Raw genomic sequence first — 16,532 nt, forward strand, 5'->3', positions numbered from 1 at the left:
CACGTATGTTTATTGCAGCGCTATTCACAATAGCAAAGACTTGGAATCAACCTAAATGTCCATCAGTGACAGATTGGATTAAGAAAATGTGGCACATATACACCATGGAATACTATGCAGCCATCAAAAAGGATGAGTTTGTGTCCTTTGTAGGGACATGGATGCAGCTGGAAACCATCATTCTTAGCAAACTATCACAAGAACAGAAAACCAAACACCGCATGTTCTCACTCATAGGTGCGAACTGAACAATGAGATCACTTGGACTCAGGAAGGGGAACATAACACACTGGGGCCTATCATGGGGAGGGGGTAGGGGGGAGGGATTGCATTGGGAGTTATACCTGATGTAAATGACGAGTTGATGGGTGCAGCACACCAACATGGCACAAGTATACATATGTAACAAACCTGCACGTTATGCACATGTACCCTACAACTTAAAGTATAATAGTAATAAATTTTAAAAAAATAATAAAATAAAATAAAATAAATTTATCCTAAAAAAAAAAAAAAAAAAGAATACCCTTTTCCACAAATGGTACAGGAAATATTGGATATCCATATTTCAAAAAAAAAACTTCACTCCACACCTTTTACCATAGGAAAAAAAACAATAATTAACTCAAAATGAATCATAGACCTTAATGTTAAATCTGAAAGTATTTTAGAAATTGAAAAAAATGTTTGACCTTGGGTGAGGCAAAGATTTTTTGTTTAATTGGCCAGGATGGGGGTGGGGATCGCCCTGTCCCCGCCCCGCTCCCAAGGTAAAGATTTTTTACATAAGACTTCTAAAAGCATGATTTCTAAGTAAAAAAAATAGAAATAAAAAGGTAAATGGGATTTTATCAAAATTTAGAACTTTTGCTCTTTCACTCAATGGTAAGTGATTGAAAAAATGAGCCACAGACTGAAACAAAATATTTCTAAATTACACATCTGAAAAAGGACTTGTACCAAGAATACTTATAAAAGCCTTACAACTCAATGTTTAAAAAGGCACATAATCTAACAAAATGTTGTGCTAAATATTTGGACACTTCACCAAAGAATACAACTAAATGACAAATGAGTAATAAATAGATACTCAACATCACTAATGATTAGGGAAATGCAAATTCAAACTACGGTAAGATTCCGTAACACACCTATTAGAATGACTGGAATTTACAAAACTGACCCTAAGGATGTAAAGCAACTAGAAGCCTCATGCTCTGATAGTGGAAATGCTAATACGGTATAACCACTTAAAAAGAGTTTAACAGTTTCTTAAAGAGTTAAATATATACCTACCACATGGCACAACCATTCTTCTCCTAGTATTTACCAAAAATAAGTTAATAAATAAAAATGTATTCCCGTATGATTAGTATGCAGATATTCATAGCAGTATTATTTGTACTAAGCAAAACTGAAATCAATCCAAATGGCTGTCAACAGGTGACTAGATGAACATATTGTGATACATCCATAAAATAGATAGAAATTTTTAATTTTTTAGCTTTCATTTTTATGAAAGTACATAGTAGGTGTATATATTTATTGCATATAATGGATGTTAGTCCATTATTTAATCTTTCTTATGTAACAACAAAATAAAATATTTAAGATGTGAATTTTTCTCTGGTTACTGGTTGTTCAGAATTGGTATGTTGTGATATGATTATCTCTGTTGCTAACTTCTAAATAATAATTAAGGTTTTCACTTAAAATTTAAAAGTGTTTATATTGTAGTTAAACATTATGAGTAATTTTTAGTTATATTTCATTTCATATGGTAAGAGAATTATGCCTCTTTAACTTCAGTTTTTACATTTAGTAAGATTTCTTTGGGTTTCACATACAAATGCTTTTATAAATATTACCTTTGCAATGGAAATAAAATACAGTTACTTAAAAGGGTAAAAAGTTCAATATTAAATCTGCATTTGATTTATCCTTATTTTCCACCAAACGTCTTTTATTTGCAAACCTATAGTAAGATTAAAGGAATACTCCAGGCACTCTTACAGTTCACTTAGATTCACCAACTGTCAGCATTTTGCTACATTTGTAGATAGAGAGATGGAGGAATAACAAGAGAGAGATATACAACTTGTATATGTTTTCAGGGACCTCAATACAGAGATAGATATTATTTATTGTACAAGCACTTAAAAATAAGTTTTGGATGTAAAAATCTCAACATGTATACCCTAAACACAAGGACACTCTCTTACATAAACAGAATTCTATTATCATAATAAAAATATTAAGATTGCTTTAACTATGTTATCTAATACACAGTCCATATTCAAATTTCCTCAATTGTCTCAATATTGGCAACTAATAGCTTTATGTCTGCCACATTGATAGAATAAATGAGAGAAATGACATGCAGAAAATTCACTTGATGAAACTTAATATCCTTTCATGATTAGAAAATAATTCTCAGCAAATGAAGTCTAAAAGGGAACTTCCTTCTGATAAATATTATGTATGAAAAAACCTACTGCTAACATTACACATAACAGAAAAATCACTGAAAGCTTTCTTCCTGAGATCAGAAAAAAACATAGATGTTCATCACCTCTATTACACCTAGCCAGTGCAATAAGGCCAAAATAAATAGTATCATTATTGGGAAGAAGGTAATCATGTAATTATTCACAGATGACAGGATTGCATACACAGAAAAGCCAAAAGAACTCAAACTATAAAAATTTTTAAAGAATTTAACAAAGTTGGTGGATGCAAACTCATATAGTATATATGTACATATTACTCTTAAAAATTGAAGAACAAAATAAAAATCAATACCATACACAACAGTATGCAAAAAACCAGACACACGGGGATAACTTATTGAAAGACGTGCCCATTGATTTACTGAAAACTGTTGCTGAGAGAATAACTAAGTAAATGAACACACCATGCTCATGAATTGAAGACTCATTTGTAAAGACGCCAGTTCTCCCCAAATCTGCCTACATATTCAATCTTACCCCATTCATCCAGCAGGTGTTTTCCAATAAGATGATTCTAAATTTTAGATGGAAATGGAAAAGACCAAAAAAAAAAAAAAAAAAAAGCAAAACAAATTTTAAGAACAGATTTGAAATTTCTTCACTACCAACAAGATTCCTTATGAAATCACAGTCTTCAAATAGCGTGATGTTGATTCAATGATGAACAAACTGGTGAAACTGTGGTAATTTGTTCCAGCAGCAACTGGAAACAAACACACGGAGATACACAGGGCCAACTGTTGCTTGGTCATGTTAGCCTGGAGGCCCAGCCCCACGGGCATGTGTACATTCTACATTCTGTGTCCTGTATCTGCTCAGATACTATCTCTCAAGGTGTATTTTGGATATAGTTTCTTCAAATATACCAGTTCCTATAAAATTCTGTTCCTATCTGTATCTAGTCTGCTGTTAGCACATTCATTGAGTATTTAATTTTAGTGATCCTATTTTTCATTCCTACGACTTTATTTTCTAATCCCTTGTTTCTTTTTTATGATCTTTTGTTTTACTTGAAATCTACTTCTCACTGGCAGGCACAGTGACTCACACCTGTAATCCCAGCACTTTGGGAGGCTGGGGCAAGCAGAACTTGAAGTCAGGAGTTCAAGACCAGCCTGGCCAACACGGTGAAACTCCGTCTCTATTAAAAATGTAATAATTAGCTGGGCGTGGTGGTGCATGCCTATAATTCCAGCTACTACAGAGGCTGAGGCAGGAAAATCCCTTGAACCCGAGAGCTGGAGTTTGCAGTGAGCCGAGATCGCGCCACTGCACTCCAGCCTGGGCAACAGAGTGAGACTCTGTCTCAAAAAAAAAAAAAAAGAAAGAAAAAAAAAAAAAAAGGCAGGGGGAGAAAATTGACTTCTCTTTTTCATCATTTTAATCTTTTGTAAAATTTTTAAATTGTTCTAGTATTTCCAATTCCTATGCAATTAACACTCATCTTTGTGACATCATTTGCTTTCCTCACTAGATTTTTTTAATTGACAAATAATAATTGTATAAATTTATGCTCTTTGATGGGATGTTTTCATATATTTGTTGTAGAAATATTTTTTATTATTTTTTGAGTTTGTCTTTAGCGGTGACTCATGATTCTATGCGTGTCTCCTGCACCTTGGGTTACAAGAAAATTTTACGTTTGCATCTGAGAAAGGACCAAAGGAACAAATTCATCATGACTGACTTGTTTTTCCCATCCAGGCTTCCCAGCACAGTTCAAGGAAAAGGAGTGGAGTTGGGGTTTAACATTCATGCATGACACTTGCTCCGAGCTCTTGTCACTTCATATGCACCTGCAACCACTATTTGGCCATCACATACCTAGTCCCCAGTCACTGTGGGCTTTCAGGGTCTCCTTGCTATTCTGATTTTTATTTCCAGTTTTGGCATTAGTCCCAGAAATTACAGTCTTTTGAGCTCATTTTATGCTTATAAGTATTTATAAGATGTCCCATTTGCATAAGCTCTGATTGTTACATTGCTAGAAGGTCAAACATTTGTCCTTCGAAAAGGGGTGTGATAAAATATTTTACTTTTATTTTATTTATTCTGCATTATGATTCTGTGAGGTAGATAGTAGATTTATATATAATAAGTTCAAATATTAAATAGATGAAGCAATAAACAGGTTTGTCTCACAGAAGTGGCAGGATTCAAAAGCAGGTGTGTCAGAAGCCCAGGGGCATGTTCTTAGACAATACATATTTTTCCTTGTAAATTTCCTTTTTTCTATTAGGTTAATAATGTGTTTCGTATATACAGAAAAGCATGATAAATAGATTGACAGTGAGAGAAAGAGACGGATGCTTTCTCCATGAAGAAGTGCCTAATATCATTAGTTATTCTAAGAAAAATTAGAAAGAGCTCAAAAAACACAATAATAGTAGGGAGAAATAAACCATGGTAAATGGAAAATGTATCATTTTCCAAATGTGTGTTTATAAAATTTGTGACATATTGATACTTCTGTTATAACTCAACATTTTAAATAATAACAATGTTCATAGAGCACAACTATCTAAAACAGACAACCACCAATAAAATATCTGTATCAACCAAAAAATGGTGGGAGGGATGTCCTATGTACTTTCTTGTTGCAACTGACACATTTGGTCTTATGTATGTCAGGCATGGGGCTTCTATTTTTTTGTTTCCTTCACATTTCCTTTTACTTCTGTCTTTTTGGGTATCCTCCCTGATATTTGATGAGAAATCAGGAAATATAAAAATAAGTTACTATAAGCTCTAAATTTTTTCATTCAACCATTGTAAAATTCTTGTTTGAAAGTATATGTTAAATAGCACTTAACAATGTTTAAGGAAAGAAGCTGTTGATACACGTCACATGCTTTTGATGGTACAAAGCACTAGGCCACCCATTAACATTTATTTAATTAGGTAGAAAGAAGGATAAAAAGTATTGAAATGACAGTTTCCACAAAGTTTATCTCGAATCACTGCTTATTAAATCTTGTCATCATAAAGCTAGGTTCCTCGGTATGTCTATTTAATAAGGTCAGCAATCCTCCCTGCATTATTCAGAAATCTATTTCAAAAACTCTGAGGATTGTTGACTTATAATGGTGAAATTAGAAATATTTGTTATAGAAAATTACAAGTAGCGAATAGTGTTTATTCAGTTAATGTTGAAAACTACGTCATACATTACACTGATTTTTCTTCAATCTTTAAGGCCCTATATGATCTCTCTCTGCCTTGTTCCCTTTCCCGACCTCAATTTTCTTCTTTCTCTCTTGTTCTTTCTCCAGCCATATTGGCCTTTCGGCTTTTCCTAGAATACTCCAGGCACACTCAACAAATCCCTTCTTCCTGAAACAGTCTGTTCTAAAATTAGCCTAGTAAATTTCCTCACTTCCTTTGAGTCTTTGCTTAAAGATCATCTTCTCAATGAGGACCACAGTTGAACAATGCAGGGGCTAGGGTGCCAATCTATGCAGTCAGAACTCCATGTATAAATTTTGGCTCCCAATAAACTTAATTACTAATAGCCTACTGTTGACTGGGAGCCTTATCAATAGCATAAACAACCAATTAATACAATTTTTTAATGTTATATATATTAGAGACTGTACTCGTACAACAAACTACAGGAAAGAAAATATTATTAAGACAATCACAAGGAAGAAGAAATATATTCACAATAACATACTGCATTCATTGATACCATAAATATGTTTCCTGTTTACAAGACGTGTCTGATGTTTCTCTGCGTATTAGCAGCACTCCCAGCATCACTGGTGGTACTTTGTATGAGCCCCATGATGTTGTTCAAGGTTTATGGTATTGCAGTAAACACAATGTGCCAGAACCTTGAGACATCACTTTTTACTTCCATATACAATGTACTGGAGAGATTAACTGCTCAGGCAGAGATGATTAGGGTCACACAGTTTTAAGCGGATACTCACAACACTTAAGCTCATGAAATAGCAACAGGAGGTGGCTACAAAATTACCACAGTTGTGTGGTATATGCTGCAGTTAATTTCATGCAGTTATGATTCCATCCTGCCTCTTTACATTCATTTACATTTCTCTCTACTATGAATGATGCCACATACAGTCTGTGTGTTCACTTTTTGATAAATGTTTACCCTTATAAGACTTGTGTATATTTTATGATAGTAAGTGATAGACTCATATCTACATAAACTTGATGCAGTCATGACATACATTTTCAGTATTTCCAGGCTATTTGGTTCATCTGCAAGTTTTTTCAAATTGTCACAAATCTCCAAAAAACTTTCCAATATACTTATTGAAAAAAAAAATTCACATGTAAGTGGACCCACGCAGTTCAAACCCATGTTGTTCAAGGGCCAACTGTGCTTACTCTGACCACCCTATCTGAAATTGTAAACTGCCTACCCCAACCTGACCCATCCTACTTACCCTGATCTTTTCTCTTCTGCAGCTTTTCATTATTACTTACTACCCTCTAAAGTGAGATGCATTTTACTTATAAATGTCATACAACTTATGATATTTAATGTTTATTTCTGTACACATACACACATACCCTGCCCTGGTTCCTCAGACAGGGATCTTTTTGGTTCATTGTGGTTGTTGTTGTTATTATTAGTGGTAACATATACATCTCAATAGCAAAGAAAAATATATAAAACAGTAGATGCTCAATAAATTGTTGTTAAATTGAACCTTTTGAGCCTTGTGTTTTTCCCCCCAGACTCTGGCTTTTCTAATGTTACAATAAGTTTTTCAATCAGTGTAAGGTTTTTTTTGTTTTGTTATGTTTTTTTGGGGGTTTTTGGTTTTTGTTTTTTTTGAGACAGAGTCTCATTCTGTCACCAGGCTGGAGTGCAGTGGCACAATCTCAGCTCACTGCAACCTCCACATCTTGGGTTCAAACAATTCTCCTGCCTCAGCTTCCCAAGTAGCTGAGACTACAGGCACATGCCACCATGCCCGGCTAATTTTTGTATTTTTAGTGGAGATGGGGTTTCATCATGTTAGTCAGGCTGATCTCGATCTCCTGACTTTGTGATCCACTCGCCTCAGCCTCCCAAAGTGTTCGGATTACAGGCGTGAGCCATTGTCCCCGGCCGCCTGTTTATTTTTCTACCTTTCTTTTACACTATGAAGTCCTCCAGAAGAAGGAACTCTTTCACATCTCTGTAGTCCCAAAACATGCCACACAGAAGTCTCTAAGTAAATACTTGCTAAAGGAAATAAACTCTTCAAGTAATTGAAAGTGAAGTAAACAACATTTACGGACTGAGAACCCACTCGGTAGCAGACTCGCTTCTGTATTTTCCCTGTTAGTAGTCATGAGAGCCTTGCAAGGGGCTATGTTAGCTTTCACATTCAACCTGCCAGAACTGCTAAAAGGCAACTCCAAAGCATGTATTCTTTCTGCTCCTTCTTTCTACTTCTTCTTAAAACAGATTGCTTTCTACAACTCTGGATCATTTATAAACTCTTAGTCATACGAGAATAATCTCTTATAGCAAGGAGTTTTTAAGTGTCCTTGGATTGTATAAACAGGCAAAAGAGAGTGGAAAGAAAGATTAATCATTTGAAGGAATAAAAAAAATGAAAGGAAGTACATTTAGATGATGGAATATGATTCAGCCCTAAAAAGAATGAGCTATCAAGCTGTGGAAAGACATGGCAGGAACTTAAATGCCTATTACTAAGGAAAAGAAGCCAATCTGCAAAGGCAACGTGCACTGTATTATTCCAACTAGATGACAGTATGGAAAAGGCAAAACTATGGAGACAGTAAAAAGATCAGTGATTGTCAGGGCCAGGCGCAGTGGCTCACGCCTATAATCCCAGTACTTTAGGAGGCCAAGGCGGGTGGATTACCTAAGGTCAGGAGTTTGAGACCAGCGTGACCAACATGGAGAAACCCTGTCTCTACTAAAAATACAAAATTAGCTGGGCATGGTGACACATGCCTCTAATCTCAGCTGCTAGGGAGGTTGAGGCAGGAGAATCGCTTGAACCTGGGAGGCAGAGGTTACGGTGAGCTGAGATCATACCATTGCACTCCAGTCTGGGCAACAAGAGCGAAACTCCGTCTCAAAAAAAAAAAAAGAAAAATCAGTGATTGTCAGGGTTTTTGGGAAAGGGAGGGATGAATAGGCAGAACACAGAGGGTTCGTAGGAAGGGTAAATATTCTGTATGATACTACAATGGTGGATACACATCTTTATACATTTGTTCAAACCCATAGGATGTGAAATACCAAGAGGGAAACCTAATGTAAACTATGGACTTTGGGGGACAATGATGTGTCAATGTTCGCTCATGGATTGTTACCAGCGTGCCACTCTGGTGGGGGGTGTTGGTAATGGGGGAGGCTGTGCTTGTATGGGGACAAAGGATACGTGTGAAATCTCTGTACCTTCCTCTTGCTTTTGCTGTGAACCTAATAATGCTCTTAAAAGATAAAGTATTTCTATAAATAAGGAAAAGGAAAACATCATATCAAAGAGCTCCTGGGTTTTCAGAGGATAAGGACTCAAAATTCAGAGCACACTGGACAGCTCGCCATTTCACTTCCGTAGATTTTGCCTAATTGACTTCACCACTTCCTTCCTAAAATATGTGTTGTTATCAATCCTCCAGGGCCTGTAATTATCTACTGGTCAATGTGTCCTCTGTTCTAATTTACTTTCTAGAATTTCACAGCCACTGGGAAATTTTCACTCATTAAATGGCATATATAAATAGAAGATGCTAAATAATCATGACTAGCAAGAAGAGTATCCCCTCAGTTGAATATGAAGTGCTTGAAAGGGTATTTAGAAAGTGATATAAATGTCTGGTTTTACATCACATAAGAGGTGGGCTGAAGGAGAAATGAATTTGAGGTGGTATGAAACTGCTTCATAAATGCTTAAGGTAATTAAGGTGTGGGCATGGTGCTCTTTGCTGACGTCAATATAGACAGTTAAAATATGTTTAATTATTTGTGTTGTATTTACTATTACTTTTGAACTCACTGTTATTTCATGTGGAATGGGTCTTTCTGCTATTAGCTACAAGTTTTTCCTACAGGGCCAAAAAAAAAAAATTCATCGGAAATACCTACACCATTTAAGATTGCTTTTTACAAAAACCTTTTCACATGTCAAATTTCCTCTAACATTAAAAGTGTTTTGAATGCAACTGATTCCCTTAGATGCTCTTTAGTATTTTAACAAAGTTCCCTTCTCAAGCCTTTTCTAAGAAGGGGGAGAGAGAGAGAGAGAGAGGGGGAGAGAGAGAGAGAGAGAGAGAGAGAGAGAGAGAGAGAGAGAGAGAGAGAAAGGGGGAGTGAGAGAGGCAAAGTGAGAGACCCTGAAAAGTACTGTGTTTTCCCAAGTAGGGCAAGGGCATTCTAAAGATGGGTTATATATCATTCCAAGAATGTCTTAAAAGCACAAAGTAACTACTGCAGTAACATCTCCAGTCTGACCCTCTCCACTCTTCTTCTTCAAAAAGCAGACTGGACCAACTTAGTGAAGGAATAGGATGAACCACTATTCTCCCACAACCATTCCTTCTCATTACTTCAATTTAAAGCAGTGGTTCTCAAAGTGTTGTCCTCAGACCAGCACATCAGCATCGCATGGGAACTTATTAGAAATGCAAATCCCCCAGCTGCCCCACACCCACTGGATCAGAAACTCTGGGGCTGGAGCCCAGCAATCTGTTTCACAGGCCCGGTGGGAACTTCTAAGGCAAGCTAACATTTCAGAGTTGTTGATTTACAGCAGCCATTTCAAACTTGGCTGCACATTGGAGTCACTTAAGGAGCTTAAAAACTACAGCTGTCTGGGTCCTGCCCTCAGATACCATGTTGTACTGTAATTTGTCTGGGAAGTAGCCTGGTATCGGGACTCAAAGCTCGCTAGGTAATTCTAATACACAGCAACATTCAAGGACAGAAACACTGCTTCAGACCTTATTTCACTCCCCATGAAAATAATACTGTCTGGGAAAAGATGCCAGCTCAGCGGGCTGGAACCTAAGAGATACTTAGTAAAGGAAACCAACCTCAGGTACCCTTCCTTGGTTATATGTGAACTCAGATGCAGGCACCCTTGATTCTCCAGAACTGTACTGAGTCCCATAGTCTTCTCCTGAGCACCCAGATGTTCCATGTTGCACGCAGAGCTCAATCCTAAGGGACATCACCTGTGCTAACAGCAACAGGAGAGGATTTTCAGGAAATGATCAAATAAAACTTGATTCTTATATTTCATGCTAATCAGGAGAGGATTGGTGGAAAATAATTAAATTAAACATGATTCTTACAGGTGATGCTACATTTGAGTTTTAGATTTGGGGGTAAAACTTCTTCTAACCAAGGATACTGGTGCCTTAGTATCTATCAACAACAACTAAAAGTATAATTTAAGATACAAAGCCTATGCTTGCTTCCGTTCTGTAAAGCAGGCTTGGTTGTACCTTCCCTGTACTCCCATTTTCACTTTATTTTAGCACAAACAAGGCTGTCGTCCAGGTAATTGCTTCCTGTCTGTCGCTGCTGGTAGGCTACTGGCAAATATGCATTTTATGCAGCTCTACATTCGCAGGCACTAGTGCTCAGACGCCATTTCTTAACGCTTGTTGAATGAATCAGCGAATGAACTACAAAAGCTTCACACAATCTTCAAGACAGAATTTATATATTCTGTCAGCAACCACAAAAAAAAACAGATTTGTGTCTTTAGCGTGACAAAAGCTATAAAAAAAATAGTTTTTTACACAGAGGACTGAGACCCTTTTTCTTAATTTTCCCTTGTTCCCAACAAAATCTTTAGAAAACTAGAAGATTGAAATTAAAAAAAAAAAAAAAAAGAAGAAGAAGAAGAAGTTCTGACCTTCTAGGAAAAGAGGAGTGCAGTGCATTCAAATTCCCTCAAAAACAAAAAAAAAAATCCAATAACAGGATAAAATATTTATCAGGAAAGAACGTCTCTGCAATACATGTTCATGCATTTTTGTGCATACAGATTTCTCATGTGTGTGAGAAATAGGGCAATGGTAAAATTTTTAAAAATGGAAATCTATTTTGCAAATAATCAAAGTCATGTAGCTACTTTCATAATAGTTCACTTAGGATTTATATTCTAAACACAATCTCTAAAAAGGGGGTCAACAACCTCTTTGTGAAGGGTCCAACAGTAAATATTTAAAGCTTCGTGAGCCATGTGGTCTCTGTTGCAACTACTCAGCTCTGCCTTCTGTAACACAGAAAGCAGCCATAGATTATATGCAAATGAATGGATGTGACTGTGTTCCCATAAAATTTAATTTCTGCTCTCCAAATGTGGCTCAGATGTATTCCTTCCTTTTCTTCTCCGCTATTGACACCTGTGGTCTTCACCCTCATTAGAGCTCTGAAATCCTGGCTTAGCCATCTCATTCATTCATTTATTCAACAAATTCTTGTTCAGCATTTGAGATGTGCCTAGGCATTGGGGTATGTCCTTGGGAATCTAGGAGAGAGGAAAGCTCTTCTGGTCGTTTTGTTTTTTTTGTTTTTTTTTTTTTTAATAGAATGCTGCACAAATGTGTGTCATCTTTGCACAGGGGCCATGCTAATCTCTGTATCGTTCCAATTTTGGTATGTACATGTTGCCAAAGCAAGCACCCTGCTGGAGTTTATAGTATGGGGGGAGAGACAGACTACATGTAAAATAACCGTGAGTTAGAGCAGTGGTTCTAATGGGACGAGGGGTAGGGGTTCCCTCCTAGGGCCATTTGGCGATGTTTGGAGACAGTTTCTGTTGCCATATCTGGGGATGAGGTGCTTCTAGCATCCAGTGAGCAGAGTCCAGGGATGCTGCAAAACGTCCCACAAGGCACAGGACAGGTCCCCACAACAAAGTTATATCCAGCCCAAAAAGTCAGTGGTGCTGAGGGTCAGAAACTCTGAATTAGGGATAAGATCAATGCTCTAAGAAAGCAAACAGGGAGCTATGAGGGCACTTGATTTAGATCAAAGTCTTCAGGAAGATGTCCTTGAGGAAACGATATGCAGATGAGTCCTGAAGGGTAAACAGGATTTCATCAGGTAAGGGGGTATCCAGGGGCAGAGCAAATGTGAGGACTGTTTAAAGGATACCAATTCCTGTGCCCCACCCCAATCAGTTCAGTCCAAGTCACCCAAATTCTGTTGTTTTTTAAGTTTCTTGGATTAGAATGAATCGACAAGCTTTAAAAGCAAAAACATAATTTTTCTGAAGCATGTTTCAAGGCTGATGGTAAGACTATATAGAAAAAAACATTTATGATACAGGACAGAGAAAATGATTGAGAAGGGGGGGATGAAATCAAAACCACATATAGAGTATCACATTTATTGACTTGCATATGTTGCAGTAGCTTTGAATCCAGGGATAAATCCCACTTGACCATAGTGAATGATCTTTTTAATGTGCTGTTGAATTCTCATTGCCAGTATTTTGTTGAGTATTTTTGCATCTATGTTCATCAGGGACATTGGTCTGTAACTTTCTTTTCTCGTAGTGTCTGTGTCCAGTTTTAATATCAGGGTAATGCTGGTCTCATAAAATGAATTTGAAAATATTCCTTTCTCTTCAGTTTTTTTGGAAGAGTTTGAAAAGGATTAGCATTAGTACTTTTTTAAATGTTTGGTAGAATTCAACTATGAAGCTAATCAGTCCTGGGCTTTTCTTTAACGGGACGCTTTTTATTACTGATTGAATCTATTTGTCTATTACTGGTCTATTCAGATTTTCTATTTCTTCATGATTCAGTCTTGGCAGGTTGTATGTATCTAGGAATTTACCCATTTCTTTTAAGTTATCCAATTTATTGGGGTATAATTGCTCATGGTAGTTTCTTGTGACCTTTTGTATTTCTTTCTTTTTTTTTTTTTTTTTTTTTTTTTTTTTTTTTTTGGAGAGAGAGTTTTGCTCTGTCACCCAGGCTGGAGTGCAATGACATGATCTTGTCTCACTGCAACCTCCGCCTCCTGGGTTCAAGCACTTCTCCTGCCTCAGCCTCTCGAGTAGCTGGGATTACAGATGCTCACCACCACACTCAGCTAATTTTTGTAGTTTTCAGCAGAGACAGGGTTTCACCACGTTGGCCAGGCTGGTTTCAAACTCCTGACCTCAGGTCATCTGCCTGCCTCAGCCTCCCAAAGGACCCTTTGCATTTCTGTAGTATCAGTTGTGATGTCTTCTCTTTTATTTCTGATTTTATTAACAGAATGAAGAACAAAAATTATATGATCATCTCAATAGATATAGAAAAAGAATTTGATGAAATTCAAATTCATTTCATAATAAAAACTCTCAACAACTTTGGCAGAGAAGAAATGTACCACAACACAATAAAGGCCTTAAATGACAAGTCCACAGTTAACATTTGCAACAGTGAAAAGTTTAAAGCATTTCCTCTAAGATCTAGAACAAGACAGGAATGCTCAATCTCACTACTTCTTTTCAACATTTTACTGGAAGTCCAAGCCTGTGCAATTTGGCATGAAAAAGAAATAAAAAACATCCAAATTGGAAGGAAGTAGTTAAATTGTCCCTGTTCACAGATAGTATGATCTTATATATAGAAAATCTCAAAGACTTCACCAAATAAAAACCATTATAACTGACAAATTCAGTAAATTTGCAGAATACAAAATCAACATACAAAAATCAATAGCATTTCAACACTAACAACAAACTATCTGAACAAGAAATTAATAAAACAATCTCATTAAAAATATCAACAAAAGAACAAAATACCTCGTATAAATTTAACCACAGACGCGAAGATCTATATACTGATAACTATAAAGCATTGATGAAAGGAAAAGAAAACAGAAGTAAATGGGAAGGCATGATTATGAATTGAAAGAATTAATACTGTTAGGATGTTCATAATATCCAAAGCAATCTACAGAATCAGTGTAATCCCTATCAAAATTCCAATATCATTCTTTACAGAAATAGAAAAAACAACCCTAAAATTTGTATGGAAACACAAAAGACCCTGAATAGCCAAACCTATCTTGACCAAAAAGAAAAAAGCTGGAGACATCACAGTACCTAACTGCAAAATATATTGCAAAGTTACAGCAATCAAAAGAGTACAGTACTGCCATAAAAACAGACACAAAACCAGTCAAACAGGATAGAGTTCAGAAATAACCCCAAATATTTATGGACAATTGAGTTTTAATAAAGGTGCCAAGAAGAGTCAATAAGGAAAGGACATCTTCTTCAATAAATGATGTGAGGAAAATTGGATAGCCACATGCAGATGAATGAAATTGGATCCTTATTTTCACCACACACAAAAATCAACTCAAAAAGGATTAAAGGCAAATTAAGACCTGAAACTTAGTAGTTTCACTAAACTACTGAAAAACATAAGGGAAAAGCCCCATGACGTTGGTCTGGACAATATTTTGGATATACCCCCAAAAGTATATGCAACAAAAGCAAAAAGAGACAAGTGGATTGCATCACTCTAAAAAGCTCCTGCACAGCAAAGGAAACAATTAGCAGAGTGAAGAGACAATACATGGCATGGGAGAAAATATTTGCAAACCATACATCTGATAAGGGGTTACTATCCAAAATATATGATATGGTTTCGATGTTTGTCTGCGCCAAATCCCATGTTGAAATGTAATCCCTAGTGGTGGAGGTGGGGCCTGGTGGGCGGTGTTTGGATCATGAGGATGGATCCTCATGAATGGCTTAGTTCTATTCCCTTGGTGATGAGAGAGTTCTCACTCAAAGTTCATGCAAGATCTGGTTGTTTAAAAGAGTATGGCACCTCCCGCCTTCTCTCTTGCTCCTACTCTCACCGTGTGACATGCTGGCTTCCCATCACCTTCTGCCAAGATTGTAAGCTCCCTGAGGCCCTCACCAGAAGTAGATGCCAATACCACACTTCCTGTACAACCCGCAGAACCATAAGCCAATTAAACCTCTTTTTTAAAATAAATTACCTAGCCTCAGGTATTTCTTTAGAGTAATATAAGAATGGCCTAACACAACGTATAAGGAACTAAACTCAATAGCAAAAAAAAACCTGCTATAAAAATGGGCAAAGGACCTGAATAGACATTGGTCAAAAGAAGACTTACAAATAGCTAACAGGTTCATGAATAAATGCTCGACATCACTAACCATTAGGAAAATGAAAATGGAAGCCACAATGTGATATTACCTTATACCTGTTAGAATGGCTATCATAAAAAAAAAAAAAAAGATGAAAGACAAGGGTTGATGAGACTGTAAAGGAAAGGTAACTCTTGTGCACTGTTGTGGGAATATAAAATAGTACAGCCATTATGGAAAACAGTATGAAGGCTCCTCAAAAAACTAAAAATAGAACTGCCATGTGACCCAGCAATCCCACTTCTCAGTGTACATCCAAAGGGAATAAAATCAATATGTTGAAGAGAAACCTCCACTTCCATATTCATTGACTCATTATTCACAATGGCCAAGATATGGAATCAACTTAAGCATTCACCAATGGATACATGTATTTTTTTAAACACGCCATGAAATATTAGCCAGCCTCTTTTAAACACAAAGAAAAAAAGAAAATTCTGTCATTTTCGACAACATGGATAAACTTGGAAGACATTATGCTAAGTGAAATAAGCCAGGCACAGGCACAAAAAGACAAACACCTCATGGTCTCACTTATATGTGAAAACTAAAAACGTTGAACTCATAGAAGTAGAGAGTAGCATTGTGGTAACTGGAGACTGATGCTGGGATGGAGGGAATGGAGAGATGTTGGTCAAAGAAAAAGTTTCAGTTAGACAAGAGGAACAAGTTTTTGCAATCTATTGCACAGCATAGTGACTACAGTTAATGTATTGTATATTTCAAAATTGCTAAGAGAGTACATTTCAAATATCTCACCACAAAAATGGGTAAGTGAAGTAATGATACGTTAATTAGATTAATTTAATTATTCCACCTTGTATGCATATATCAAAATATCATATCACAATGTACCCCATAAATATACATAATTATTATTTGT

The 16,532-nt window shown here is 36.4% G+C and overlaps 1 pseudogene; it reads right to left on the minus strand.

The window, feature by feature from the left end:
- Window positions 1-12,045: 12,045 nt before the first annotated feature.
- On the minus strand, window positions 12,046-12,142 carry LOC126941568 (uncharacterized; annotated as a pseudogene).
- Between the last annotated feature and the right edge of the window lie 4,390 nt (window positions 12,143-16,532).

This window comes from Macaca thibetana, chromosome 18, assembly GCF_024542745.1.
Source record: "Macaca thibetana thibetana isolate TM-01 chromosome 18, ASM2454274v1, whole genome shotgun sequence".
NCBI classification, from domain to species: domain Eukaryota; kingdom Metazoa; phylum Chordata; class Mammalia; order Primates; family Cercopithecidae; genus Macaca; species Macaca thibetana.